The 27183-nt window shown below is 38.3% G+C and overlaps 1 protein-coding gene across 3 annotated transcripts in view; it reads left to right on the plus strand.

The window, feature by feature from the left end:
- Nucleotides 1-7311: 7311 nt before the first annotated feature.
- Nucleotides 7312-27183, plus strand: part of INPP4B (inositol polyphosphate-4-phosphatase type II B) — an 814614-nt gene continuing 794742 nt past the window's right edge. For 2 of the 3 annotated variants that reach the window (XM_017959077.3, XM_017959071.3), the window contains exon 1: nt 7312-7638. The gene's annotated coding sequence lies outside the window, so the exon portion shown is untranslated. The remainder of the gene's footprint in view (nt 7639-27183) is intronic. The other variant, XM_017959072.3, reaches the window with a different exon arrangement.

Below are 27183 nucleotides of genomic sequence, written 5' to 3' on the forward strand. Positions count from 1 at the left end.
AATCTGACCGGCATCCACATAAGAGGAGGAAATTTAGACACACACAGACACATCAGGGTTGCACATGCACATTCCATTTTGATACTGATAACTTTCACACACTCAATAAATATAATGTTAGAGTAAACCAAATAGGAAATAAATAATAGAAGATAGGTTTATGAAAATCAACTCTAATTCTACCAAACAAGGAAGACACAATGTGTGACCTTTTCACCTTTTTATTCCCAGAGCCAAGCACAATTTGTGGCAAGTAGTAGATGCTCAGTGAACACTTGTTAGAACTGAATTGAAGATATAGGAAAGAGGGTTGTAAAGGTAAACTGAGAGTTAGAAGTGGTTCTGCCGAGAGTCTCCATAACAAACTATGTGGAAAATTCTTCTCTCATATGGCAAAGACTTTAGCCAGATTCTCCAGAAGTGTGTTACTTTTCACAGTTGTGCACCAATATTTCTATGACAAATGTGAGGTTGTAGGTAATGGTGAAATAGCTAGCCTAGAACACAAACGTTGGAGGATTTCATGAGGGCACTGCTGTTGCCATGTCCATGTCCATCTTCTTCAGTCTTAGCAAAAGATTACGGGTAAAAAAAAGTAGCACAAGATGGACAGCAGGTCATGTCCTCATAGTGTCTTGGATTTTTGGTCACTTTAGGAGGAATGGACTATTATCCCTAGTTTTACAGATAAAGAAACAGAGACTCAGAAATTTTAAGGCACTTGGTGAATGTGGCACCATGAATGGAGCCCTAATTTGTTCAGTTCTGAAGCACAAATTTTGCTTTGATGAACAAATGAAGGAGAGGACTCTCCAGAGATACAGGTTTAACTAAGAGATTCTAGTATCTTCTGACATCTGACCAATTCTTCTGACTTGCTCTGGTGATTACAGTTGGTCTATTTCAGCCAAAGTCAGGTCACCAGGAGATGGCAGAGCTGGATTACACCAAGGAAAAGAGACCCAGGATGGTATTTTGACAAGATAATTAGATATAGAGAAAGTTTTGAAAATAGGTGAGAAGAATCTATTTATGTCTTTAAGTGTGGAAGATAAGACAGAGACATTGATGAACAAAGTGTAACAAAATATTCAGAGGTAAGATGCTCGCTTCTGGAAAGAACGAGTGGCTCCCATCAATCTCCCTGATTACCACAAACATTTCCTAAAAATGTGTCTGATATATAAGGTTCTTTTCCATTTTATGCTCTTAGTGACATAATTAGGTAATAAAAAAGTGTTTGGATGAAAATGGGGAGAGTAAGAAAAAGAAATAACTCAGATGTTTTCTTTTTTGAAGACTTCTGTTGAAAAAAAAACAAGCTTCCTACTTCTTGAAATGAAGCAGCATAATACTGTCACCTTCAATCCCCCTAAATTTGAATATGGCTATCTTTACCTAGTCATTATCTATAATTTTTCCATTTGTGATTTTATTCTTTTTCTGGCATTTGCTAAACATAAATATGTAAGCTATTACGTTGTAACTTACAGATACTACTCTCTTTAAGAAAATAGCATTTCAGGGCCGGGCACGGTGGCTCATGCCTGTAATCCCAGCACCTTGGGAGGCCAAGGCGGGTGGATCACAAGGTCAGGAGAACGAAACCATCCTGACTAACACAGTGAAACCCCATCTCTACTAAAAATACAAAAAAATTAGCTGAGCGTGAGCCTGTAGTCCCAGCTACTCGGGAGGCTGAGGCAGGAGAATGGCGTGAACCCAGGCCCGGGAGGTGGAGCTTGCAGTGAGCCGAGATGCCGCCACTGCACTCCAGCCTGGGTGACAGAGCAAGACTCCGTGTCAAACAAACAAACAAACAAACAGAAATAGCATTTCAAACAATATATCAGTGGAGAATTATACCTATTAGCAGGTATTTTTCAGTTAAAAATATTTTTCCTACAGCCAGATTTAAAGAATCAGATCATCTAGAACAAATATTCTTAATATGGAATCATAGATGCTATTCAGGGTATCTATGGGCTTCCTGAGAAGGCATTAAAACATGAATTATAAAAGGATATTGGTTGAATTTTAAACCTCGGGTGTAAAAATGGAACATAATTTTTCTACCATAAAATTAACTTAATTATAAGCCCCTGTTTGTACTCAGAAATAGCAAATTTAATTTAGTTTTCTTAGTTGTATCCAGTAAGCTAAACCAAGTCTACCCTGGTTTAAAACTTACTCAGTTTAAGTATTGCTGCCCCTCCCTTTTTCCTTCTCCTTTACCTCCAGGGCAGCTTGTTGGTCCAGGGGAGACTTATGCAGCATTGTGACACTGGGGTACACGTCTGTCATTTTCTGAAGAGCTGACTTGGCTTCCATTCTACAGGTGTGAATGAAGATGGCATTACTCTAGGGCGTAGCCACTGACTCTTCTGAGGTCTTTGCCATGGCAATTGTAGCCACACCATAGACAGACCATGCCCTTTCCTTGGCATTTAATCTAGTTGCCCTCCCAGGGGACCTCTTGGTGATTACCTGTCCTGCTGGCTGTCACTCCTAACTTCCAGGCCTCCTATAGTCCAAAGGAACCACAGTCTCTTCCTCATCACTTAGGCAACAAAATCCCAGGGATCGTTGGCCCTTTAGGATCTAGATAAGGCATGCTAGCATTTATATTCCCACTTTACACCCTTGCCTTCTCAATACTCCAAGGGGAAAACAGTACAAGTATTTTTACTCTTGGGTCCTCTTTACATAAGGGAGAAATTTATATTCAAACTTCACCCCTAGACCCTTCCTGGAGTTTGTTATAGTGCACATTTGTTATGGGCTGAATCTTGTCCCCATCAACTTCATATGTTGAAACCCTAGAAGCCAGTATCTCAGAATATGACTGCATTTGGAGATAGGGCCTTTAAAAGACGATCAGATTAAAAAGAGGCCATTAGGGCAGGTCCTAATCCAGTCTAACTGGTGTCCTTATAAGAGGAGGAAATTTAGACGCACACAGACACCAGCGCTGCACATGCACACGGGAAAGAATACATGAGAACACAGTGAGACAGCTACGTTTGCAAGCCAAGGAGACAGGCCTCAGAAAGCAAACCTGCCTATTCCTTGGGCTTTGACTTACAGCCTCCTGAACTGTGAGAAATACATTTCTATTGTGTAAGTCGCCAAACCTGTTGGTAATAGGTTATAGCAGCCCTAGTGCACGAATACAGCATTCCCCACATTATAACTCTCTCCCGTCCTTCTAAGAGCTCAATCTTCATTTCCTACTACAGTTTAGTTAGGTCTCATTGGAGCAGGAGCTGGTGGAAGAGGGAGCTAGTTCCCTGCGTTCCTATATGTTCCCCACCCCAATCCATTTTTTGACTTGTACATACTGGGCATTTTGAAGGTTTTGTTTAAGAATCTAGAGTCTTTATTTCATTTGTTCGAATAGAAATGACTGGGAGAAGACAAAAGCAATATGAAGTGTTAAGTTCCAGATCTCGAATAAATATGTTATCTAACATCCCATGGGTTAACTGTGTGTGTACATGCTCATATTTTCCTGGAAAATGAGTCCACAACTCTCCTCAAATTCTCCAATGGATTTATGACTGCAAAAATGTTAAGATTCACAACTGTATTATATTTGAAATATGACTCATTTTCAAATATATGATTTACATACAATTTTACAAATATACTATGCCAAGTGAGAGAGAGCCACTAAAGTTTATTTTCAATAAATGTAAAATTGTAGCACACTCATTTGTTTTCTTTTAAAAATCTCTTATTTAATTTGCCATGAAAAAAGAAGCTAAAGTAAACTGTCTGTGAAAAACTTGATTTCTTCCTCATACTCACCCAGTCCCATGCTAAGAGATCATAAAATCATACTGCTACTGATACTGGGAACAGCTATCTTCGAGCACTACCAGCAGTAAGAAGCATTCCATCTTATTCAATATTCAAACACGCATATGCATTAATACACCATAGAAATTATTGCTTTTTTAATATTTCTTTTTCCTACTTTCTTTTGCCTTTTGTGTCAATGTTCATGAAACAACCAGGAATAGGAGATAGTAGTGATAAGGAATGACCTGTATTCCTCCCCTCATTTTGGGAATTTTCATCTTTTTCTTCTTCTTCAGCCTACCACTCTAATCTACCTGATTACTACATAGGTACTATGAAAATGTCACTTGGTTACTATCCTTGGCCAAGGTCGTTGGCTGGGGTTTGGTAGCTGGAAGAATCACAGTACTTGGAGAATTTGGAACTGGTTCACAAGTTATAAAGTTTAAGAGTCGTTAGCAACCATGCACTTTGGTGCACACCAGATAAGCAGAGAGAGACAATGTATGTGGGGAGAGAGAGAAAGAGGAGAGAGATACAGAATGGAACAGTTAGTGTGGTGGCGGAAAAGAGACAGAGAAATTTCTAATGGCCTGTCTCTGTTTTCCAGTCATTGCTAGTGCCCAGTTGCATTCTTGTTTTGGGGTTCCATGGGGCAGCCAAGTATCTTTACAATAATTTACCCGTTTTACTTAAGTTCGTTCTTATTTCTAACAACATCCCTCTTAATTTAAATACACACAGACATACACGCACAATCATATACACAAGAGATGATGCTAATGTATACATAACAAAGTTTCTGTAATGTTTAAGTGTTTAAAAATTGAGATGAAAACAAAGACTTACTTTATGGGTTATCATTGACATAACTGAATAAGCATTAAAAAACCTACATGATGCTTGGTGCTATATTCTAGAAGAGATTTTGAATAGTGAAGGATCATAAAAATGTAGATATGATGTCATATTAATCTCACCTGAGATAAAAATCTAGAGGAACAATGAATCTATGGAGACAGTGTAGGCTGCTTCACTGCAAAGGAGAGTGTGACAACAGCCCTGTAGATCCTAGCTTGATTTTATTGTTTTAGACAGCAAGGTACCTGCAGGGAATCACCTTTGACTTCTGGCCCTACAAAGATATTTCAAAAGGAGATGAAAAATATTTTGTCCTTCATTGGCAAATGGAGTTATGTTTTGGGGGTACAAGTGGGCAAAAGTTCAAGGTTTGTAAAAGTGAATGCTGAATGAGTTTATTAAACCGTGGGAGCATCCGAATTCTCCAGGCTTATTCAAGGAAAAAGCCACCAAAGAACTAAAAAAGGTAAATATCAGGATGATTGATGGATTTTTTAAAATGCCTTGTGGTACATGCATCTGATGGCATCCTGATTCATATTCTCTGTTTTCCCAGAATTCAAACTTCTTACGTGATATGCATAGGTAAGTCACATATTTCTCAGCCGCCGTGTAAAAGGACTTCGGCAGCATGGTCCATGTCTGGACTTTAATTATAATAGGGTCATCTAAGCATCTCACTTTAAACTCATTTCCATAGAATCAGTAACTGCATTTATTTACCACTCAGTCTTTTAGGAGGTATGGTTTGGTATTTCTGGGATTGCTGCTGTAGTCTTCATAAACACACACACGTGCACAGACACACACACACACACTCTTCCACTTAAAGTTAGAGGACAGATATGTTAACTATATTTCCAATTTAGTAACAAAGCTCTGACATCCTAATGTCCTGATATTATTTCAATGTCTCTCTTGTGAGAAAAATCAGAAACCGCCCAGTGAGAAAGTTCTATCATCTTTCCAGCAGATCTCTATGAACAGAACTTACCCACTGCTTGGAGATGGGTGTGTTCAGTGCTGCCCTATGGAGGAGAAATCTAACTGTGTGATGGCTTCTCAAAGCTGATCCACATCTTGACAGGGATTATTTATTTGTTCCTCACTCTCCTATCTCTCTGCATTCAGCTCACTTGGGATAGAGGCTGAGCATAGGAGAAAAGGCTTGAAGAGAAACAAAGGGAAGGGCTTCAGGGACGCCAAGCAATTTCTGGCCTATAGTGTTTATTAATTTATTCTATAAACATTTATTGAAACTACAGAATATTAGTTATTGTCCCAAGCTCTGGGAGCAGAGTGGTGAGAAAAATAAATGAAACAAACAAACAACTCCCCCCTCCAAAATAACAAAAACAAAACAAAACCCCCCGCAAAGTCCCTGTCCTCACTGGCAAGGCTTATAATGTGATGGTCAAATGTTTGAGGAGTGAAAGGATGCCTAGATGCAGGCAGTGACAGCAGGGGTGACAGCTGGGGGTACATACAGCTTCCTAGTTTGTGAAACTGTTAGGCCGCGACTTAACCCAAATTGATTTCACTGTCCTGACTTTGAGATTCCAGTCTTTTTGCATGGCAAATGTAACACTTGTGTACAAGCATTCGTACACTGCTTTATTTAAACAGTGAATTTAAAACGCCCTCAGGGAGAAGGGCTGGGGTGTCTTTATGGGCTGACTCTGGGCACCTTTACCTTTGAACGGCTCCATCAAAACCTTTCCGAGAGAGCCGCCAGGTGGCACCTGTAAGGCGCAGATGGGGAGAGTCATTTGCCCCACACCCTACACAGCCCGGAATAATCAGGGTGCGTGCTTTCCCCTGTGGGCTTGTTGGCTAGGAAGTGGGGGAGTTTTAGTCTCCGTCCAGACTGCTTGCTTACATACCCCGTTTTCCTGATACCCCAACACACTCAGGGCGGATTTGTCCCCACGCACCAGGGATATCAAAGGCATGTCACAGGCTAGTTGGGAGCATCTCGGCCTCAGTCACCCGCCGCGACGTGGGCACTGGCGGCGGGTGGCCGAGGGCTGTTCTGAGCTGGTCTCCCCAGCCCGACCTCCGCCCGGGGCAAGGGGGAGGAGAGGCAAGAGACAGGGGTGCCAGCGCGGCTGCAGACGGGGGTCCTGCGGGCGGGCGTGAATGGATGCCTAGACGCAGGCAGTGACAGCAGGGATTCCAAGCCCCTTCAAAAAACCCTCGGTCTGGGGACTGCGCTGCCATAGGCCGGGGACTGGGGCGCTTTCTTCCTCCCGCGGGTTCTTTCTCTGTGGTTTCTCCTGCCCCCGTGGCAGCGTGGCGGCCTCGGGTCCCCCCTCTTCGCGGTAGCGGTGATCCCACAGCCCAGTCTGGGTGTCAGACCCAGCGGGCAGAGGGGCCGCAGAAAGGGGTCGGGGTGCGGGATTTCAGCACACGGAGCCAGCGTGGTGATTTCGGGGTGGGCAGCCCGGCCACCATCTCCGCTCTATCAGTAGCGGGAAGCGAGCTGCGCCAGTTGCGCGACTGTCGCTGCCGCGGCCGCCTCTACTCGGTCGCTGGTGACATTGGGAGGAGACCGCTTGGAGAGAGCAGAGGAGGAGGAAGAGGAGCGGGGAGGGTGGGGGTTGGGGGGGGGAAGAAAGTAGCAATTGTGCCAGGGGGCGTGTGAGCAGCCGGAGAGCCAGCCGCGCTGGTGACAACTTCTCTGGGGCGCGCGCGGGGCTGGCAGGCGTGGAGCGAGCAGGGAGCGCGGCCGAAGCCAGAGGCTGGGGGAGCTGCTGGAGCCTCGCGAAGCCGCGGCCCGCGCCCTGCGCCGTCACCGCCGCCTGCTAGTTTCCTCCGGGTTCTCAGCCCCGGGTGCTGAGGCTTCGGTCTATAAATAGCAGGTTACAGCTCCTCCTGGGCGCGCACACGCTCACACGCTCACAAGCGAACGCAGGAAAGTCAGGCTAAAAGTGTCTGCTGCTGCTGCCGCCCCCTACTCCGCCTCCGGGAGAGGTAATTACCCGCCTGGGATCCTAGGGCTCGGTGGGGAATTTTGCAGGGTGGAGTGGCTCGTGGTGGGTAATCCGGGAGGCGAGGGAGCGTGTCTGAGAGCGTGGCGGCACGTCTTGGAGGGGGAAGCCTGTCTGTTTTGCATCAAGTTTCTCAGTCTTGCAGCCTCCATCACCCCTCCAGCTCTTTAGCTTAAAGGGTGGGGTGTGCTGTCTCTCCTTGACTGCTGGGGTACCCCTGTCGCCGCGCCTACCCTCTCGCCGAGCGCCCCTCCGCCTGGCGAGCGCGCGTGTTCGCATTCTCACTCACACACGCACACTCTCCGGGTCCCCGTGGAACTCTGAGCTCTGGCCTCGCTGACCTTCCAAGGCTGCGCCCACCTGCGCTGTCCCTGAGAGACGCTGAGGTTGGCCCGGGCACTCGCTCTCACTCCCAATCCTGATGATCGCAAGCTACCGCCGCCGCCGCCGCCGGCCTCCGAAGAAGTCCTTAAGGAATAGGGACAGTGGTGGGGAGTGAGGGTGACTGGTGTTGGGGGTCCCGGTTGCCTTGTTTTTTTGTTTTAAAATTAAATAGCCCATCTCCTTGACCACCTTCATCCCACCCTCAACAACTCATTCTGGCAGAGAAGCCTGGCATGTCTTCTCTCGGCCATCAGGCAGCATCTCTTGTCCTACCCCAAAGAGGTCTCGCTGAGAGGTTAGGGCCTTGGCGCGAGAGTGCCTGGGTTTGGAGTGGGGAGGTCATTGTTTCGGGTCTGAGAACTATGCCGCAGGCTCCTCAAGCTCTCTGGCACCTCTGGCAGGGCCCAGGGCCGGAGAATGTCTGGGAGCCTGCTTCCTGAATGTACTTTCAGGCTGGTAGCTGATATGAAGATGAGGATGCTAGAACCACATATACCTGTTTTTCCCCCTTCCCACGCTTCTGAATTCTCCCTTCCTTGGGGGCAATAGTTTCTGCTCCTGGGGAGGCGGTGAGGAGGGGCCCAGCAGTTTCTCTTCGGGGACAAGAGGGTGAGGAAGCACGTATTGTTTAGGTTGTTGCTGCTGCTGCACAAAACTTACTGGAAAAACCCGGTAGGGTTTTCTATTACTCTTGTTTTAATGATGTAAATTTTCTCCTTTTACTCTCTTATCTTCTCCCTAACCAGAACTAGTTTTCATTTCTCTTTCTAGAATGTTATTTGAGGTCATTACGTTTTATGACTCCAGATGTTACATTTTGAGTATCTCCTTCCTCTCAGTATGACAGACAGAACTTGTTTATAAAGGTGTGGCTCTATAAGAAAAAGCCTAAAGACAGAGGATAAATTCATCTTCTCTCTCTCTCAAGATGAGCTCCAGATAGTTCTTTTATAGGTGTACAACTACATTTCAAAGAACTTGCTTGAAAAAGGAATTTTCTTCATGAATTCTGGACCAGAAATGGTAGTAATCTGACTCAATGATAAAGCAGCACAAAAGGTGCAAGGAATCATCAACAGGGCAGCTGGCTGATGATGTGTAAGAAGTTGAGTAAAGCAAGGACTGGGCAAGTGGGCATTGTCAGTTCACATAGTATACAAAGAAATGCGTCCTCTCCTTTATGCATTGATGCACATACATATATTATGTGTTCCTTTGTGATATAATCCGGTAAAGCATTGTTAGGAAATGATCAATAGTTTCGTGAAAGGTACATGGGCATTAAAGGTTTAACTTCATGAATTTGTAGTAATGTAAAATGCTATTGCAAAATGGATTGCTTTTTCAGTGCACTTCTTTAAAATGTGATTTAGAAGATTGTCCTTGAAAGGTTATGAAATGTGTGTGTGAAGATAGGCTAAATGCTCAGTGTCATTAAGAAACATGTTTGCTGATTGAAATACTGCCCTTATTCTAGGAGAGTATTCTCTTTGATTAAGCAAATCAATATTTATTTGTGATAAACTAATGATCATTATGATGTGCATATTTATAACTCAAATTTGCTTTTAACTCTTTATAAAGTATAAGAACAACCAGATAGACCATTTAGTCTTGTCCCTCTATTTAAAGTAGCATGCAGTCAAAGGTATAGGCAGAAAATACTTTTAAAATGTTGTGTTCGAGCTTCAGTTTGGGGCTGCAAACTGAATGACTTCATTTCTCATAAGATTTTTGTCAAAACACTAAATGGCTCTAATATCATAGAATCATCAGTTAAACTTGTTTATAAAATAATGCTATTATATTTTAGTTGTATGAAATGGAAAATCATTAAGCTTAGGGAAAAGCCACATATTTGTTCTAAACTGTGCAACTTGAAAGTAATTAATTCCTTTCTGAAACCTTGGAGTATCTTCTAGTATAAGTACTATAAATCCCCAGATGGGTAACAAAGTTAACTTTCACTACCTTGAGGCAGAACTCAAGATGGCAATTCTCTGAAAGACAGAAAAAAAACCTGCCAACTGATCTTAAAACTCATAGCAGCCAAATGAGTGGCCATTTCTAGGTAAGTATTTGACATCTGAGAACAAAAAGTTAAAGAAATTGTGGAATCATAATTAGTAAGTAAAATGCTTACTGAATATCTATTACATTTTCTTATTTCATAGTGAGTAATGCCCAGTAGTACTAATATTAGGTATACAAATATCATACCTAATCTGTATAAAATAAATTCTTGTCTTTCACAACTATGAGGATTTTAATAGATAGAAATGCCCTGTTTTAAATAATCTCAAGTTAAATGTTCAGGTGAAAGCTGTATGAGTCTCTTCTGTATTATGTACCTTAGTTTTTCAACATGTCCTGTATATCTTTCTAAAGCCTTAAGGAATCTTTCCATAGGCCATTTTGTTAATACTTTCAAAAAATGTCGAGTTAGAAACCTTTGATTAGAGAACTCTTTAGAGCATACTCTAATCATATATACTATAATATTTAGGCTTCAGACATGAGATTATTAAACAATTTTAGTTTAAACATTTATTTTTAGATAAATCCAAATGATGATGCTATGATTGAATTTTGTTGTGCAAAGTACATATAGTCTTTGAGTTCTAAAACTTTAGATCAGTATATACCTAGAAAAGATCAGTATATAACTGGAAAAGACATTAAGATATGTGCAAAAATTTTAATTACTCTTTCAGTCTCAGACGCAATTGTCACTTGAATCAAGGTATGTTAGTTTATTTTTTAAAATGTATTTTCACTACCTTGTGGATTAAAAGAAGCATTTAAAATGTTTAGGAAATTTTATGGATTATATTATATATATAATATACATGGATTATGTATATCCAGTATATTATGTTATGTTAGGATTATTATTTATAAATATATAATATATATATTCTTGAAAGTATCTCACTATCAATGGCATACCATAAGGCCAATGGAATATCTAGGAGCCAGAATTTTAGATTTTTTTCAATGGACTGTGTAATTTCACCAAACATTAGCTGTTATGACAGATGTCATTCCAGCATGATGTGAATTGTGTTTCAATACAGTGTGTGTCCTTAAATAATGTATTTCAAACTGAGTTTCTTGAGTTGCAACATTTTGAGTAAATTCTATCTTCTGTATTAGCAGCCACGCCAACTTGGTTTCCTGATTGTGTATTGAAAGTCTTTAAATAGCCCTATGCAGAACTAAGTGAAATAGAATTGGCAGTAATTTGTTTAAACCGATTAAAGGAAATTTTGAGAAGTTTTTCAAATCATGTAGTTTTGATGATACATTTCTTTGGGAATTATCTAAATCAATAATATTCAAGGGAATGAGGGCAACATCTCCTCCCTTAAAAGGAGAGTATCTATCTATCTATCTATCTATCTATCTATCTATCTATCTATCTATCTATCTATCTATCTATCATCTATCTATGTCTATCTATCTTTACATGCTCTTCTGGTTATGAAAATAAAGCAATGCAACAAACAATGGTGAAATTACTCAATGTTGTTCTTTGTTGTTTCACAAGGATAGAAAAGTTTGTGAGATACACAGACAACTTTAATTGTCATGCTGACTTCTAATGATTGGAGTAACAGCATCGATGTAAAGTATCTTCCAAGATCAAAAGAAAATATAATTTTTTTAAATTTTTGTTTACTAGTTGTTTATAATAGATCATTTATTTATACATTTTGAATAGCTTTGAAGGAGAACTTCGAGATTTTTATGTTTCTCAAAAGAGAGTGTGAGTTTTTCAATGTTAAGCGACAATGATTTACAGGGAATCATCTTAATATTTTTTACTATGAAAAATTTGACAGAAATAGAGCCTTTCACCTTTCACTTTAGTTCTTAGAATAGATAGTTGTAGTGCATTAAGTAGATCAGACTTGGGGACTACCATTTTAGAATACAATGAATCAAATAGAATATACTCCCTGATCATCAATAGCAATCTTTCCTTTAGTTCTTTCAAAATGGTTCTCATTCATTTTCATGGAGCTTTGCTTTCTTAGCCAAAAGATCAGAGATGAACTGTAGCCACTAGAACAACCAAAATGCAAAAACTATTCAATGCTGGGAAAATAAAAATAAAGTAGGACTAAAAATCAGTGGGATCTTTAATTGAAGTTTGAACCTATAGGTGCGTGGAGATTATGGCTATCTTCAAGAAAGCTTTAAAGTACTATTAGTGATAAGTTAACACTCTATGATGTCTTTTTCAACATCTTCTTATGCAAAACTTGCTAGATAACGACATATTCCACTTAGAAATGAGCACGCATCACATTCGTAAGAGAATAGTTGCATAGTTGATGCACAGTAGTTAAAAATCACTTTTTTTAAAAAAGTAAAAGTTTCTTGTCTTCATTAATGCAACCTGTTAATCACTTTGTTTTTAAAAAGACAGCATGTCTTTATTAACAAAACTTACAATTTTTTATATTAACTGATCCACTCAGATCTTTTAAATTTTAATTTGAGATAAGTGTGATTTTATGGTATGTGTCATTTCATTTACTTCCAATAGCATTCTTATTTTGAAGAAATTATGAATAAATTATTTTAGACCGTCATTCTGAATAAATTTGGTTTAAAATACAGCATTTCCACTTTGTTGAAGACATCCATTATACATTTGGCATTAAAGAGACATTCAGCACTAGGTGGCAGTGTGCAATGCTTAGAAACCTTGAGTCATTATAAGTACAATATATTCATTTTTTTAAAGCTTTTCTTTTAAACATAATTTATTTATATCATAGTGAGTTAATAAAATTAAAGTCAACAGGCACCTAAATTCTTAGTAGTATAATCAGAAGATCGATTATGAGTAATACTTTAAAGATTTGATTGTAATATTTAACACACTCTGCTTTTATGGGAGGTCTGCTTATGTGAGGAACTGTTAGGAATTAATTAAATTAAATATGCTAAAATTCTATTTGTGTCTGGATAAGAGAAAGGAAAAAAGAAAATTAAATGAACATGATAGAAAAAAATATGATTATTCTAAAATAGACATTGTATTAACCATTTGCATTTTTAATCCTAATCCTCTCACAGCATCTGCTGAGCAAATTATTTTTTTCTAGGAATCAAAGACTATAATTATTAATTTTTTTTTCTGTTGCATTGCCCTTGGAAGAATGCAGAAAAAATGCAAATTACCTCAGTGATGCTTCAGCAGATCCCCTAATGTTCTCTGTTATAGTGATGACCTGGTCACCAATGACCAAATTGAATCAGCCATGCAGTACTATAATTTATTGGTTTCAATGACAGCTGAAACCTGTTTTACAATTTCTTCTTGGTTAATCTGGATATATACACCCCTGCCTTTGGCTGAATAATTAAATTATGGGACATAGCAGAGTAAATTAATTTATTCTGTCATCTGTGCATCAGAATGCATTCTCTGTATTGTTTAAGTGTCTGGTTGGAACGTCCTCAAGATCAATGTGGTGGACATTTCAGCCATGTTCACTGGATGTGGCTATTGTAAGAATGGAGAACAAAGAAAATAAGTTAATGAACCCAAATTGGCATAATTAAGAAATGCATTTCCTTTTTTAAAAGCTTTTTATTATGTAACATTTCAAAGGTGGAAAATAGAGTAGTACAATGAACTCCCACATACCCATCAGCCAGTTTCAATAATTGTCAAATCGTGGCCATTCTCATTTCATTTATAATCCCACTCACATTTTCCCTCTTAGGAGTTTTTGGAAGCAAACCTTAGAAGTTACATCAAAAGAAATAGACTTGCAAAGCAGTTATTTACAAATACAGTTATCATAAAAAGGAAAATTTAAAAAATAATTACTATAGTAAAAACACTATGTATTTTACTTTAAAAGTCCGAACTCTTGGCATTAGATAAATTAAGTATCTGAATTTGCTACATGATTGAGGTATAGACTTCAGTTTATGTTCTATGTCATTTTTTTTTTTTTTTTTTTGAGATGGAGTCTTGCTCTGTCGCCCAGGCTGGAGTGTAGCCTCTGCCTACTGGGTTCCAGCTATTCTCCTGCCTCAGCCTCCCGGGTAGCTGGGACTACAGGTGCACGCTACCACGCCAGGCTAATTTTTGTATTTTTAGTAGAGATGGGGTTTTACCATGTTGGCCAGGCTGGTCTCGAACTCCTGACCTCAGGTTATCCACCTGCCTTAGCCTTCAAAAGTGGCGGGATTACAGGCTTGAGCCTACCAGATCCAGCCAAAGTTTTACTTTTATAAGCGGCAGACATTGTAGATATAACAGACCCATGGAATGCAAAAACTTAGCTTTACATGAGTAAAGATTTTACCATCCTCTTTAAAGGTACATGACATATAGTAAGCTATAATTTTCCTGTGGTGTGAATTTAAGTCACATCCTTTTGGAGACTGAACTTTCAGTGAGTGAGCCCAGACAATGGCCTGGCAGCCACACCCCCATGTAACTTGATGCACTGGTTGACAAATTTTGTCACTTTCTAGGGCTGTCTGTGGTGAGTGTGTTTGAGAATTTGGGAATCTGAGAAATTATTTGGTTCTCCCCTTGGAGAATGTCATGGATCTCCTGAAATACACCTTTTGGATTTCATATAGAGTTGAAGTTTTAAATGAATAGAATGTTTTCAGATTTAAAAAAGTTGATGATAACTACTATGTATGAATCTTTGTGACATTAAGTATCTAAAAGCAAATATAATTCCATTGTAAAAAAATTTGTAATTTGTACCTAAAGGGTTTATGCCATGGCATGATTTTTATACTTGCAAGTTATATAGGTAGCTAAGCATATGTATAATTTTTCTTAATATCAGATACATACTTTTTTGACTTTTTTTGAAATTTACTGCAATATTTTTTCATAGGGTATGTTTTAAAGACTGCCTCTCAATTTATTCATTCTATTCATATCCTTTTTCCCATTTTATATTTTGAGTAGGAGTAAAGAATAGTATACACTCAGATTAGTGTAATGAGAAATAATTGATACAGTTGGCTTCTACTCAATTTCTAGGATTTCTTTCTATTTTTTCCTACTCACTATTTTTCTGATTATAAATGTAATAAGTCTCCATTGAAAAAAAAATGGCAAGTAGAGAAAAGCCTAAAGAGTCAGAAAAAAAGTCATCAAAAGACAATATTGTTAGCATTATATCATATTTACTTCTAGGGTTTCTGTGATTCTTTTAGATAAGTTGAGATACATTATGTGTGTGTGTATGTGTGTGAAAAATGAATGCCTGCTTTTTGTCACTTAGAATTCTATAGTTCATTTCAATTGAATTATTGATTGAGACTTACTATTTGCCAGGTACTGTGATAAGCTCTGTTCTGGTTCACAGCAATAAATACTTACAAACAACAACAACAACAAAAAAAAAAAAACACAAAAAACCACGGACCGAGCGCGGTGACTCATGCCAGTAATCCCAGCACTTTGGTTTGGGAGGCCGAGACGGGCGGATCACGAGGTCAGGAGATTGAGACCATCCTAGCTAACACAGTGAAACCCCGTCTCTACTAAAAATACAAAAAATTAGCCGAGCGTGGTGGTGGGAGCCTGTAGTCCCAGGTACTTGGGAGGCTGAGGCAGGAGAATGGCATGAACCCGGGAGGCGGAGCTTGCAGTGAGCCGAGATCACGCCACTGCACTCCAGCCTGGGCGACAGAGGCAGACTCCGTCTCAAAACAAAAACAACAACAACAACAAAAAAAAACAAAAAAACAAAGCACCACTTTCCCATGACTGTAAGCACTTGTCTAACTTTTCATTGCTATTTAATAGTTAGGCCTATGAATTATTATCAATTGTTTAGCCTTCCCTCTCAACTCAGACCTTAAGATTATTGGAAATATTTTTGCTATCACACTGCGATGGATATTTTCTGTATGATCTCATTTTTTATATTCCTTGTCTACTTTTCTCATTGTTTTTCTTAGGAGTGATTCCTAGATGTGATATGCTGGAGAAAGGGTATGAACCTTTTAAAAGTGCCTTATACATATTGCCAAATTGCTTTCCAGAAAGCTTTCCCTCATTTCATTCTTTCTGGAAGATATAAGTCATTTTGCCATCCTCACCAGTATTGAGGGACTGTTTTTTAAAGTGTGTTAATTGGAAAGGTGAATGTGATTGTAACAACAACAACAACAAAAGCTAAAATTTATTGAGCCCCTCTTATAGACAATTTACCATGCAAAACCTTTACATTATCTCATTTACTCTTTGCAACAACCTCAAGGGAGGACAATATTATCACTCCTATTTTAAATGTTAGAAAACTTATTTTTTGAGAGGTTAAGTGACTTACCCAAGATCACACAGCAGGTAAGTGGTAGAATTGGGTCTTGGACCAAGATTGATTTTACTCAGAAGTCTAAGCTTTAAAGTGCTATTCAATATATCCATGTAACAAGACTGTATTTGTACTCCTTAAATTTATACAAATAAAAAACAGTACTATATTCTTCTACTATTGTTTGAGATTGAACATTTTTGAAATGTGTATTTTTATTTGTACTTCATTTTGTAGTGCTAATTCATATCTTTAACTTGTTTGCATATTGAGACCTTGGTTTTCCTTTCATTAAATTTTTTTATTTGTTTAAATTTAAACAAACTGTGTCTATTCACATGTCGTGGTCTCCACCATTCCCTACTGTCATATACTTGACCCTCTTCACTTATGTATATTATTTGCCTGTCCCTAAAAAAACTTGAGTCTTCCAAAATAGGAAAAAAAAAAAAAAAAAAAAACTAGAAAAAAATCTTCCAAACTAGAAAAAAACCAAATGGATTATATATTCCCTAAACGATCCTTTATGCATAATAGGATATAAAACAAGGCTTCAGCAAAAGGGAAGCAACATACTGTCACTGTTAGGTTTTCTGACAGTGTTTTTATTCAAATACACTTTATGGCTGCTTAAGACCTAAAACTTGACTAAAACATGATTCGTAGACTTGACATTCTTTTGTGAAATTTAAAAATCCAATAAAAATTATTTGTGTGTGTGTGTGTATGTGAAATGGGTTAGGTATAAGACAATGGGTTGGGGAGTAGAGACTGTGATATGTGAATAGACATGGTCCATCTAAAATCAATTAAATTAAATTTAAACAAATATTGTTACCCTGATCTGCATAAAGCAGTTTAAATACATATACTGGGTATTCTTCACTTGAGCTTCAACTGATGGGAAAGGAAATGCCCTTTGGGAGTGGCTTACCACTGTGGTGGCAGGGGCGAGGTGGGCTTCCTCCCTTGTGGTTATGAAGTTGAAGGTGACTTCCAGTTCAGAAAGGCTAAAAGCAATTTATGTATCTGTAGGATCCTTTGCTTTGCCATTTGTCTCTTCTGTAAATTGGAAAATGGTTATTTAGCTCTGACTGGATCAATCTATTGAACATATACATGCTGTCTGAAGATCCTATGATGACAATCATCATAAAATTGCCCAGGAATTGGAAATCTTTAATCATGCATTTTGAACATTCTAGCCAATTTTTTTTTTCATGGCCAGAAACACATTATAGTTGGAAGGAAACATCTGTTGCTTTTCATAAGAGCTTTGGAACCCAATATGCTTCATTTACACGGTCATTTTATGTACATCGGGCACACTTAAAAATTTTACTCATCACTGAATTTTCTACTCGGCACATTCCACATAAGTAGAAATAAATGTTAACCTCCGTCAAATCCACTGGCTAAAGCTATCCATAGAAATTGGCAGCTAAATGTAGAAAAACCACTGTACATGCTGGATTGTTTTTCTCTCCTGCTGTCTCAGAAGATATGTCTCGAGCACAAAATATATTTTATTTTTGGGAAGGATTTGTTTATGCTGGATGGTGCTAATGCTGCTAAGGTTTATTTGTACCATAGCTACTTATAAGTGCAGATACGATGGGAATTTATACATACTGTAAGAACAATATATATAGGAAAAAAATAAGTACACCTTGGGTGATAAATCTTCATTAAAATAACCATGGATTATATCTCATTCTATAAAGCATCTTCTATCTCTTAATGGAGGACTGTTGTGAACTAACATTGCATGAACATTGCAGATTTATTTGCTGATGGGTGAGGTGAAGTTTGTTTGCAGATTATTCAACACAGAGGCTTAATCTTGGGAAGAGGAAAAATGCTTTTTGAAAAATATGAGAGGAATTTGTGTTTTTAGCCTAATCATAATTCATAGAAAACGCAAAAGGATCTGTATGTACCATGTTCTTTAAATTAATGGATACTGAGGAATCTTTCTTTACCCTTGTGAATCCTTGTAGAAGACATTTGCAGAGAAATTACTAGAGCTTCTCTCCCGTGGGGAGATTAATGTTTTAATATGCAAAAGCAGACAAGTCACAATTCTTTTGCTCAATGGCACTCTGAACTGCACAGTTTTACTGCTTTATTTTCCCCTTATGTTCTATCCTCCTAAAGACTTCTGTAGAGTCAAATAAAGCAAAGCCATATCTGGCCTGCACTTGAAGACTCTGCTGTATAGAACCGTGGAGTAACTGTGACTTAGATCTGGTGGAATAACTATCTACATGGCAGTATTGAGATTTTCTTGCTTATCCGTTTCGTTGAAATTTATTACTCAATTTACTGGCATCAAAGCTGAGTAGTAGAAAATGGTGTGAGGGGAGGATGTATCCTTAGGTCCTGTCACATCTTTGTTTCCAGAAAAAGTAGAAGCCAATAAAAGCAGTTCCTTTAATAACCCGCCACCCAGTCTACTACACTCTTGCATCTATTTTTATTTTTTTCCTTTTTTGAGACAGGGTCTCACTCTGTCACCCAGGCTGGAGTGCAGTGGTGTGATCTTGGCTCTCTGTAACCTCTGCTTCCTGGGCCCACCTGATCCTCACACCTCAGCCTCCCTAGTAGCTGGGACTACAGGCGTATGCTACCACACCTGGATAATTTTTTTTTTTTTTCTTTTTGTAGAGACAGCATTTTGCCATGTTGCGTAGGCTAATCTCTAACTCCTGGACTCAAGCAATCCTCCCATCTCTGCCTCCTAAAGTGCTGGGATTACAGGCATGAGTCACTGTGCCTGCTCCACTCTTGAATCTTGTTGCCATTCTCTTCTTTCTGCATGGGTCAACTAAGCCCTGAACCTCTGCATTCAATCCTGTTTCCTCCTGCAGTCTCAGGGATCTCTATGTGGCCATTATTCCTTGTCTCCAATATCTTCACCTCTCCTTCTCTGCCTCATTTCTTTGAGCAGGGAACACACTCAAGATTTCCACACATTAAAGCAGTAAGACTCCCTCTCCACTCCATATTCTCCTCTAGCTGCCTTCTTTTCTCTTCCATGGCAGAGCCAAAGATCTTGGCAGAGGTGGTCAGTATTTTCTATACCTTCCCATTTCATTATAGTCTGGACTCCACCTCCACAACTCCAGTGAAATTGCTTTTGTCAAGGTCACTAAAAGAGAGAGACTTCGTATTACATTTCATAGGTACTTCTCTGTCTTCATTTTACTTGACCACTTGGCAATATTAAATTGTGTTAATCACTTAGAAAAATTCTTGCTTTGGTTTTCTTGATACTGAATTTTCCTTTTATTAAATGTAATTTTTGAATATAAAAGGATCTTGGAGATATATATGTATCTATGTATGTGTAGATACATATATCTATAATCATTAGATCAGTTTGGATAGACTTGACCTCTTGTAATGTTGATGATAACCTTTGTATTCATGAACACAATGCATCTCTATCTTCCGCAGTGTCTTTCAATAGAGTTCAAACATTTGCTCGAGAAAGGTCCTCTACATCTTGTGCCAGATTTATTCTTAAACATCTCATTTTTATTGTAGTTATTAAAATGGTATATTTTTAAAAATTAATGTTTTAATTATTTGTTAATGGCATATAGAAATATTATTGATTTTAATGTATTGACTTTATCAGTCCCTTTATTAAATTCTCATGCTAGTTTTTTTCTATAACTTTGGTATTTTCTAAGTAGAATATTTGTTGTAATAAAAGTCTATTGCTAGTAAATGTTCTTGATTTCTGTTTGTCTTAAACTGCTTTGTATAGAGCTTGCTATTGAATGATAATGTTATACAATTCCAACTTGACAGTTTTTCTTTCAGCACTTTGAGGATATTGCTCCACAGTTTTCTGGCTTCTATTGTTACTATTAAGAATTTCACTGTCAGTGTAATTGCCATTTCTTTGGAGTGCTCTGTCTTTTTTTTCTGGTTAGGATAAAGGCTAACCACAAGGAATAGTGCTGAAACTCAGGAATAGCAGCAACAGAAGTCTAAGGGAGGGAGAAGTCACTGGAATTAAGAAGAAGGGAGGCTTTGTGGAGCAGGTCCACATAGAGGGAGCAATGACTTCTGTCAAAAGGTAGAGCCACTCCTGGAGACCTCACAGGGCAAAAGCGAAGGGCATAAACACCTGGACTCACTCTCCCTCCTCCCTCTGATCTACCTATGATCCACATTGGCTAAAGTCCATCAGAAGTCAGGGGTCATTATATGATTGCTGCGATGATTCATACAGGTCAGCTTTCCGAGAGCAGAGAGCATGGTGGAAAAGCTGAGAAGAGCGGATCCAAGTCAACATAAAATATTCAGCCAATTATATTCTCTTTTCTCTTCAAACTTGTCTTGTCATTGTTGATACTTCTTGCTCCTTTTTTGAATTTTAATTCTGTCTCTTATTTCTTTGGGCACTTCATGTATAGTTATTTATGTTTTGTCTGTTACCTCTGATATCTAAGTCTTGAAGTTCAACAATTTTTGGTTGTTTCTGCTATCTCTTGCTCACTATGGCTTGTTTTCTTGAGTTTATGTTCATTTTTCAATGCGAGCCCACTCTTGTCTAAAATTAATCTCTGCTATTCTTAAGGGACCTGAGTTGAGGATCTTTTTTCTCCAGTGAGGATTTGCATTTTTTTCCTGTAAAGATATCATGGACTTCCACTAGCTCTCTCTGTCTAAGTAGAGTCTTTTAAACCCTGGACTCATGTAAACGAATGATTATATGAACAGTATTTTAGAGAAAGTTGTCAATTTTTTTTCGTGCTCAGAACTATGGTAGAGAGTAACAGATTTCTTCAGCTGTTCCTTTATTGATAGGCAGAAGTCTTCCGGCCCAGCTTTTATGAACGATATTTCACTTTTGAGTATTGCGTATTCTATGTGGGGCTCAGGTCATCCACCAACATAACATAGATTTAAGGCCTTAATATCTATTCTCATATACCTGGGCTTTAAATTCCCCAAGGCGTAGTTTCCTGGCATTTTATATTTGTTGTATTCTTTTAAAATTTATTTTAATTTTAATTTGCCACGGAGAGATTTTCTTTAATTTCTTGTGAGCTCAAAATTGTATATGCTATGGCAATTTATCTGAAATGTGGAACTTTGGTGTGAAAGAAGATCATCAGTTCTCCCATTTATTCACCCTTTTTCTTGCCTTGTCACCCTTTGCAATATCATTTTCCTGATTATCCTTTCAGTTTTGGGTACCTCAGAGTTCTGTTCAACTCCCTCTTTCTGTATCACCTTACACTTACAAATTCATTATTATTTAACTCACAAACTACCGTAATCTTTATGTGGGCGGGAATTGTTTTGGTATTTTTCACCAATATCTCCTTAATGTTTAGCATAATACCTAGCACATAGTTCTTGTCAAATTCATATGTGTTGAATGAATGACAGAAAGGAAGAACCATTAACGTTTCTCAATAGGAAATGATTAATTTTTTTTCCGTAGGTTGGGGGGGGGGGGGTAGAACAGCAACAGCGTCATAATAGATAAATATTTTCATTTTATTTCAGTTTCCTGAAGTTTGCACTTCTCTTTAGGAAATATATTTCTGACTCTAAGTTTTTCTCTACCTTCACGCTGTAGACAATGTTAAGTATGTTTACCCCTTTCTTAAAAATATGTATAGCTATAATGTACTTGGGTGAATTCTAAATTGTTTCTGTTCATGATGAGACTTTTCACTCTACCTAGGGGGATATTATTGCACCTTCTTCGGTGAATGGTAACAAATTATTATTGACTTTTTTCCAATTTATATGAAGACCTTCTAGTTTGTGTGTGACTTTGTTAAGTTGGATGACTGGACTTGGAGACTTAGGTTCAAGTGGAGCAGATAAAATAAAATTAAGTTCTGCAAATATTCAGAGAATACAACACTCGAATATGTAGAAGATCACTTTAAGTGCACAGAGGGAGAGGAGTAGGGTGAAATCTGACTTTATCAATATTGCATGGCTCTTATGCTAACAACATGGGGCTGGCTGGTGTATTTAAGATTCTTCCCACAGAGGATAGTATGAAGAACAAGCTACTGCTGTGTGGAGTAAAACTAAAGACTGACCCTCAAAATAAAGCACTGTGGCTTTTCCCAACAACAAGTCTAGAAAGTGAATGACTATTAGGCACAGTATGGCAGGCCCTGATTTGTGTTCTACAGTGAGGTTTTGAAGACAATGGTGGGGAAGGTGACTTTGGCATAATAGGGACTACCGAAAGGCACCAATAGGCCTGTGGACGAAGAGATGCTGCCGCAAATTTCAGTAGCTACACAGGAAAAGCTATTTCAACAACAGCGACAAGCTTCCAAGAGCTTTTAAAGACGAAAATTGTTATTGTACTTCATCTGGGCTATTTTAAAGAGCTTGCTGGGTCATTCATTCTTTCTGTGTGTTGGAAGGTGAAGAGTCGAGTTTGTGAAGACCAAAGTGGAGAGAGCTCTTGTCAGAGTGAATGGAAACATAGGCTAAACTGGCTGTGAGTTTCTACAGAGAAACAGCAGTCGAAAAGAACAGTATCTCGGATGAGGACAGTGTAACCAAAATATTAGAGAGGCAGAACAAGTTCTGGAGGGCAGATATTATAAAATTTTAAGATATTTGAATGGGAAAGTTTTGTTTGTTTGCTTTGGTTTTATTTGTGTGTGTGTGTGTGTTTGGTTTTATGAACACAATTTAGCATTAGGAGAATGGAAAAGGGGACAGGATTCAGTGCCTACTGGGACTCAGATTTGGGGACATCAGGCAAAATCTGCAAGGGCAAACCTAAAGGACATGTATTTCTTAGGTAAAAGGCTGAAGCCAATGCTATTGATTCTTGTGCAGTGTTGTCCTGAAATGCAAGAATGGTAAAAATTGAAGAACTTGGCTCGTGAAACTTAAAGTATAGCTTAGCCTCATTCCCTTGTGCAGCCAAATAAATTTACAAACTTAACCAGCTGAATTCTAGGGAAAAGATATATCATGTTCAAATTTTGGCTGTCAGAGCTGGAAAAAGAAAGATGTGATTACCGTTTCTCATATATGTATATATTTCATGGATGAATTTGTTGAGTAATTTTACTCAAGCTATTTGCATCAAAATTACATTTGAGCCTATCAATGGCAATGCAACAACACAATCAAATTAAAAATCAGTGTTTAGAACAGGGTACGTAAACAAAGGAACATGTGAAAAGGGACTTTTATTTTCCATATCTGTAAAACACGAGATAGGACAAAGGGTTATTGAGATCTCTTCTAGCTTAAGCATTGTAGGACTTTTAGACTCTACATTTTACATTTTAGTTCTTATTTCTTCTTTGCTGTACCCTATACTATAGCCCAATAAGACTACTTGATTTTTCCCAAACACATCTCCTATTTTTTTATATTTCATCCTTTCAGAGCACTCTTCTATTCCAATTCTGCCTCTCAAAATTCTACCTATACTTTAAGATCCAACCCAGTTCATATACCAGCTTTTCCACAAAGCTCTCCCCATATCCTCTAACTCAAGGTGATCTCTAGGTGCTATGCACAAAAGCACTTGTGACTCTAATACTCTTTACATGCTTCTTTATAGTATGGTTATTTCTTTATATGACCACTCTTAATAACTCTATTAGATTATAAGCTTCTTGGGGTCAGAGATTCCACTGTTGGATTTTCAATGATATATTATATGACATGATGATATGATACATATATATGTGTGTGTGTGTGTGTATATATATATATAGTGCCTTTGCACATATATGTTGACTAGAAAGTGTAGAAAGAAAACAACTTGCTGGTAAATAAAGTCAACTAAAGTTACAGTAAAATCTCCAACCTATGCAATACATTTAGTGAAAATATTCAAATTTTGTGATTTAGCATCTAAAACAAGTGAATGGGAACTTTTCTGGACATCTCTATTTCCAGATGTGATGTTAGATTATCGATACTTACATGATACTAATTCCAGTAACCACTTCCTCTCTTGAAACAAAAGTACTAAAGCAAAAGAAAGGCAAGAGAAGTCAAAGGGAAGAAAATAACCTATTGCGTTCACAAAATGCAAATAGCCTGCCCTTTAAAATATGTCAAAGGAGCATGGTTACTAAAAATGTCTGACATGTACTTTAGTTCATCAGTGAGAACTAGTACACAAATCCAAGGATACAGTGCTATTTCACAAGGTTGTCATAATTTTTTTCTCCTGCAGTGTACTTCCTAGTTTAAATTCTCTAGTGCCAAAGTGAAAAAAACTTTTAAAAAAGTCCTCAACACTTTGTCAGTGAAAGTATTTGCAAACCCAAAGACAAACATTTCCATTTTAAGCAATATATTTCCAATTTATATTATAAAAATTAAGATGTGATTTTTTAAGTTCTAGACTTCTTTAACAATAAAGGATCCTTTTTATTTAAAAAATTCATTTCTATAAAGTAGAATAATGTTGAGGTAATCAAACCATCTTTTTGAGAGAGGCATTCAACCCTTGTATCTGAATAAAGAAATGGGGAAAATGAATCAGAGTTGAGGTTGCTATGACAGCTCATAACTAAAGAAATTCATTTTTCTGATACTGTGCAGAGAAAGCTTCTGGATTGTGTCTTTGAAGGGAGTGATTCATACCAGAAAAGCCATGGCTCTTGGAGTTAGAATTAGAGTTGTGGTTAGCTCTCAACTTTAAAGTAATTGCTTATTTAATTGAATAGGTTCAAGGCAACACTTAACAACTACTCTTAGCCTGTTAGAGAGTATTTTAGAGTCATGATGATTTAGAGGATGACAAGGTGGAAAAGAGCTTAGGGGACTATTTTAGCCAGGGTTCTCCAGAGAAATAGAATCAGTAGGAGAAAGAGCTAGAGATAGATAGACATACAGGGAGATGGATAGATAGATAGATAGACAGATAGATAGATAGATAGATAGGTATTAGATAGATAGATAGATAGGTAAAAGAAGATTTATTATGGGAATTGGCTCACATTACTATGCAGGCCAAGAAGTTCCACAATCTGCCATCTGCAAGCTGGAGATCTAGGAAAGTGAATGGTATAATTCAGTCTGAGTCCAAAGGCCTAAGAACATGGAGGGCTGTGGTATAAGTCCCAGAGTCTGAAGGCCTGGGAACCAGGAGCTATCATGTTCAACGGCAGGAGGAGATGCATGTCTCAGCTCAAGCAGAAAGAATGACTTTGTACTTTTTCTCACCTTTTGTTCTATTCAGGCCCTCAATGGATTAGTGATGCCTTCTCACATTGGTGAGGGTGGATCTTTATTATTCAATGTAGTAATTCTGTGCTAATCTCTTCCAGAATCACCCTCACTGACACACCCAGAAATAATGTTTTCTGGCCATCTGGGTATGCCTTAGCTCAATCAAGTTGACACACAAAAATAACCGTAATAACCATCACAAGGACTGACTGTTCTTACGCAGTGCAACTTTTGCTTTCCCATCAGAGCCTCCAAGAGTAAGGAGAATAGCTTTTATCAAAACACTATCATTCCAACTGGAGCAATCAAAAGTCAGTTGTGTCCTAAAGACAGCATACATTTTTGTGAATTAGTTTTGAAAGTAGAGATAATTTGGAAGACAAAATATTCAATGATTTATATGACCTAAAACCAGCAATAAAGCTGTTAATGGAAAATGAATCTTCATCATTTAACATTATCAAGATTAATAGAAATTTAATCTATGATTTCAAAAAGACTACATGTAAAATTGTGTGATCGTCTTTACTCAAGTGCATTGTTTTGGGAGTGGACAGATACTATTATATTCTTGCAATATTTTTACATCTTTTATTATTATTATTAATTATTATTTTATTTCAGATGCTTTGGAAGTATTTTACATCTTAATGGTTTGTGTTCATGTTAGAAGAAACTACTTTTTGAAGAGGTATAAATGCTGTGAAAGAGAAATAAATGAACAATGTTATCACTATATTATGCTACTATGAAAAGTTCACTTCATTAATATCTTGGGGAAAATATTTTAGTTTGCTTCACCCAATACTTCTGGCTCTCTGCCTTCTGAGCTTCACAGGATCGTACTTCCTAGCCACTTGTGGGTGGGTGGCCAAGTGACTAGTTCTGACTAGTGACTTGTGATCTAAAGTGGCCTTTGTGTCACTTCTTTACCTGAGCATTTAACTGCCAGTGTGTCACCCTCCAGAGCTCTTCTGTTTGTCCTTTGCTATGATTACAGATACCTTTTGAGATGGTGGCCACTCTGTCAACTCTGATCCAAGAGTGGGAGATGCAGAGCAGGTCCTGGAGCCAACCCATGAGACACATGTGTAGTGAATGAGAAAGAAACCTTTGTAAAAAGACAGGAAGATTTTGGAATTGTTTGTGAACATATAACCCTGCATAGTGACTGAAACAGAAGGAATTCCAAATTGTAAGACTAGGTTAGGAGACTATGTAAAAAAAAAAGGAGAGAATGTCCACTGTTATTGTTGAGGGGATCTGAGTCACTTTTTTCATGTAACAGAAGGCAATATATTCTAATGCTTAAGGACTGTCTGGTCCTTTAAGACAGTGATTCCTATCCTTTTTGGCACCAGGGACCAGTTTCATGGAAGACAGTTTTTACATGGATGGAGTCAGGGGTAGTGCAGACAGTTTCATTATGAAACTGTTCCACCTCAGATCATTAGGCATTTGATTCTCATAAGGAGTGCATCCCAGGTCCCTTGCATGCAGAGTTCACAATAGGGTTTGTGCTCCTATGAGAATCCAATGTTGCCACTGATCTGACAGGAGGCAGAGCTCAGGTAGTACTGCTCACTCTCTTGCAGCTCACCTCCTGCTGTTTGGTCTGG

This window comes from Papio anubis, chromosome 3 (genome assembly GCF_008728515.1).
Source record: "Papio anubis isolate 15944 chromosome 3, Panubis1.0, whole genome shotgun sequence".
NCBI classification, from domain to species: domain Eukaryota; kingdom Metazoa; phylum Chordata; class Mammalia; order Primates; family Cercopithecidae; genus Papio; species Papio anubis.